At 67.9% G+C, this 3,884-nt stretch overlaps 1 long non-coding RNA gene across 1 annotated transcript in view; it reads right to left on the bottom strand.

The window, feature by feature from the left end:
* The window catches only part of LOC311613728, a 151,761-nt gene that overhangs the window by 131,704 nt on the left and 16,173 nt on the right, over window positions 1-3,884 (bottom strand). The gene's annotated exons all lie outside the window — the stretch shown is intronic.

Below are 3,884 nucleotides of genomic sequence, written 5' to 3'. Positions count from 1 at the left end.
TGGCCTCTCCGAGGGGCAGTGCTACGGGCAGTGACAGGTGGGCAGCGCCCTGGAGGGGTAACCCTGCCCCGGGCACAGCCACAAAGACCCCCCAATTGGGACAGAGGAGCTTCCATCCACACGAGGGGGGCACCCTGGGCTGTGAGGGCGGCTCAGACCGTCTCAGCCCGGCCGCCATGGTGGCCACGAGAGACGCCTGGTGCCCTGGCCCACCCCCGCCATGCTGAGCTGACAGCGGCATTTAGGAAGTGTGTGTGTCCAGCAACACACCACACATCAGCCAAGGCAGCTGGATGTGGGTGCCTTTGTGGAGACATTTGCCACATGGGGTCCCTGGAGGTCCCAGCCTTCCACCCCAGCCAGCCCAGCCCTGTGGCCCCCGGCTCCCCCGTGGCTTAGGTTGTTTCCTGGAGGATCCTGGCAGGTGCCTCCTTCCCTTTAGAAATCCGGCCGGGGCTGTGTGCACCCTCACATCCCTGCTCCCGCTCACACACCATCCCTGCAGTCACACCTGCACAGGCATGCACCCAGGGCGCCCGCACTTGCACCGGGGCACACCCAGACACAGGCCCGGGTGGGTCTGCCTGCCGCTGTGCACATATATGCGCACATCACACACACACACACACACACAGAGGCAGAGCAGGGCCCGCACGTGTACACGCACACGCACGCATGCAAACAGCGCAGGCAAAAATATGCGCACACACGTCTCCGCCAGGCCTGTGCGGTGAGGGCTCAGAAACAAAAGGGAGAGAGAGGGGACACGTGGCGGAGGCCGCCCCATCCTCCTGGGCAGGGGCCGGGGAGCAGGAGCAGGAGCACGCGGACTGGGGGAGGGAGCATGTTGGGGTGTGTTGCTGGTGGAGCCAGATGGCCGTGCGGGCTGCTGGGGCTGCGGAAGCCCGAGGGAGGGAGCGGGAGAGGGAGCGGGAGAGGGAGGGGGAGAGGGAGGGAGCGGGAGAGGGAAGGATGTGCTCGGCCACATGCCCAGCTCCTCTGTCCCCGGGTGCGGCTCAGAGCCCTTCTCCCCTGCCCGTCCCCCTCCTCCGCCAGGTTCCCCACACACCCCGTCTCCTCTTCCAGGCGGCTGACCCTGGACTTGGGCTGCTGGCGCTGCCCACCTCTGTCTGGGCCTGGCAGGCTGCCCCTTTGCACAGGGGACACTGCCACATCCCAGCTCCAAGCCCCGACGCCTTGCTCCGGGCTCAGAAGGGGCAACTCAGGCCCTAGCCAGGCTCCTACCCCAGCCCCTCTGGGCCCAGGAGCCCCCAGGGTCCCCCTCAAGAGCCTCTGAAGAGGCAGCTCCGTGCACTCTGGGGTCCATGTGTTGGGCGGCCTCGGGCCTGTGCCTGGCGGCCTGCCATCAGCGCCCCCTGGCACCCCGTCCCTGTGGCTGCCAGCCTGGGCCTGGGCATCAGTGGGCAGGGGGGGCATGAGCAGGAGTGTCTAGATCCACTTTTCTCCTGAGCAGCCCTCCTGCCGAGCCCAGGGAGACGCAGCCAGACTGCTGGGGACGGGGAGGGGGCAGAACTCCAGGCTGAGCCCGCGGGGCTTTTGAAGGGCACGGCGGCCCCTGGTCTCCCGCCATCTCCCTGGCAGCCAGGGAGCCACAAGCACCCACTGGCAAAAGGCGCTGAGGCCCACCTGGGCCCCTCGGCGTACACGCCTCCCGAGGTGCGTTCACTCCCTCTGTGGAGCCTGCTCCTCACCGAGAGACACCTGCCGCCTTCCGGACGCCCCCAAGGCCCACGGTGCCCATCACCGGCCGCTGGGACCTCAGGAAGGGAGCTGCAGGGCTCACAGGGCTGACTTCCTTCCCTGGGCCACGCCTCCAAGCCACGTGTCCTCCCAGCCCATCCTTGGGGGGGGGGGGCACCCTCTTCTCCCCTCCCCGAGGAGGGAGACGCCGAGGCCACAGTGAGGAGTGGGAGCAAGGGGCCCACCTTGACGGTGAAGCAGGTGGGTGGGTGGGCCCAGGTGGCCCTGGGCCCGGTGCACAGGGTCTCTAAGGCTCTGAGGACCACGTCCCAAGATGGCGAGAGTGGGATGTGATTTCCTGAGACGTTGTTCCTCCGGCTGCTTTGTGTGCAGCGGGCGGAGGCTTGCTCCGTGCAGGCAAGGGGTGCACAGTCTGGCCGGGCTGGCAGAGGGCGGGGCGGGGTGGGGATCAGGAGGGACGTGGGCACGTTTGAGTGAGGCCCAGCAAAAAAAAGGTAGAGGCAAGTGGGCAGGCATCCGGCGGCGGGGGCACCGGTCCCCGAGGCGGGCTGCTGGGAGGAGCGGCCTCCCTTAGCAGCCGGGCCCCGGGAAGCATCTGGTCGGGGGTGTAGCGTAGGCTGTGCGGGCTGAGCTCAGGAGAGGGGGCCCGGGCTGGAGGACAATTCGGGAGTCTGGAGCAGTTGGGTGATATTTACAGCCCAGGAAGAGATGAGATCACCTCAGCCAAGTGCTGGCGAGGGGCGGGCGGGCGGGCGGGCGGGGAGAGGAGGGAGTGCTGGGCCCGGGGCAGCCGATTCAGCCAGCGCCCGCCCGCCCCCCACCCCGACCCCGACCCCTCCCTGGCCCTGCTGGCTCCTGGAGATGACGCCTGATGGACTGGGAGGGCGGGTGGGGCAGCGGTTACCGCCTGGCCTCGGCCTCCTGGGCCCGGAGCCCCGTGCAGGAAGCTCGTTAGAGCCGGAAGAAGCAGCTTTGAGCGTGTCGACCTCCCCGGACGCCGGCTGCTGGTTTACCGCGGACGGTCCTGGCCCCCGTCCAAGGATGCCAGGCCGACCACAGGACAGCCTGCGGGCAGCATCCTTCCCGGCTCACAGGCCTGCCCCCGTGCCCGGGCCCCCGGGTCAGGGCTGCTAAACACCATCGGCGGAGGCTGACACCTCCAGCCGGGGCTCGGAGCGGGTGAATGAGGCGAAGGAAGCAAACGAGCAGCCTTCCCAGGCCCTGGGCTCGGAGGGTCCCTTCTCCGCAGGCCCTCAGCGGCCGGAGGGGTCCCAGGGCCAGCGTGTGCTGCCTGCCGTCTGCCGGGGCAGGGGGGCGAGGGGGGGAGGGACCCTGCAGGGCCGGCCCAGGCCCTCCTCCGGGAGTACCTACCCCATTTCACCGGCGGCCGGGGCTCTGCGCGGTGATTGAAATAATTCGTTTTTAATCCTTCTAGCCGTTTAGAAATGATGGGAGCAGTAGAGTGCAGAGTGGCTGGTGGGGAACGGAGGTCCAGGGAGACCGAGAACATGCCGGGAACAGGTCGATGGAAACGGGTTCCTTTGCCCGACGCGCTGGGGCCCTGGGCAGCGGGGCCGAGGCCTCCCCCTCCCTCACAGCCAGGGCGCCCGCCCAGCCTTCAGCCACCGGGCCTGGGGCCAGCGCCTCGCACACCCGCCCTCATTCGTGTCCCAGGGCGGCGGTCGGCACACTCATTCGTCCACAGAGCCAAATATCAATAGTTCGACGATGGAGATTTCTTTCGAGAGCCACATTCTTTCAACTTAAACTTCTTCTAACGCCCCTTCTTCACCATAGACTCGCCCAGGCCGTGGTGTTTTTTGTGGAGGAGCCACACTCCAGGGGCCAAAGGGCCGCATGCAGCTCAGGAGCCGCAGTTTGCCGACCACGGCCCTAGGGGAAGAGGCTGCAGAAGAGGACACTGAGGCCACGGGGTGTGCGGGTGACTCATCTGGGCGGGACTGGACCCACCCGAGGCCACGCTTGCTCAGACACATCCCCACCACCGGGCGCCGTGGCCCGCCACGGGCTCTCCTGCCACGCCTCAGCGTCCTCACCCCGGCGCCAGGGTGTCACAGGGCCCTGGGCTTCGATCTCTCTTTCCTATGCCCATCTGCCCGGGAGCGGCCCAGGAATGCCATGCACTCAGCACATGGGGGCAC

Source organism: Pipistrellus hanaki (genome assembly GCF_964339955.1).
Source record: "Pipistrellus hanaki genome assembly, chromosome: 19".
NCBI classification, from domain to species: domain Eukaryota; kingdom Metazoa; phylum Chordata; class Mammalia; order Chiroptera; family Vespertilionidae; genus Pipistrellus; species Pipistrellus hanaki.
The sequence above is the reverse complement of the archived record's forward strand: the minus strand, read 5'-3'. Positions and strand labels throughout refer to the sequence as shown.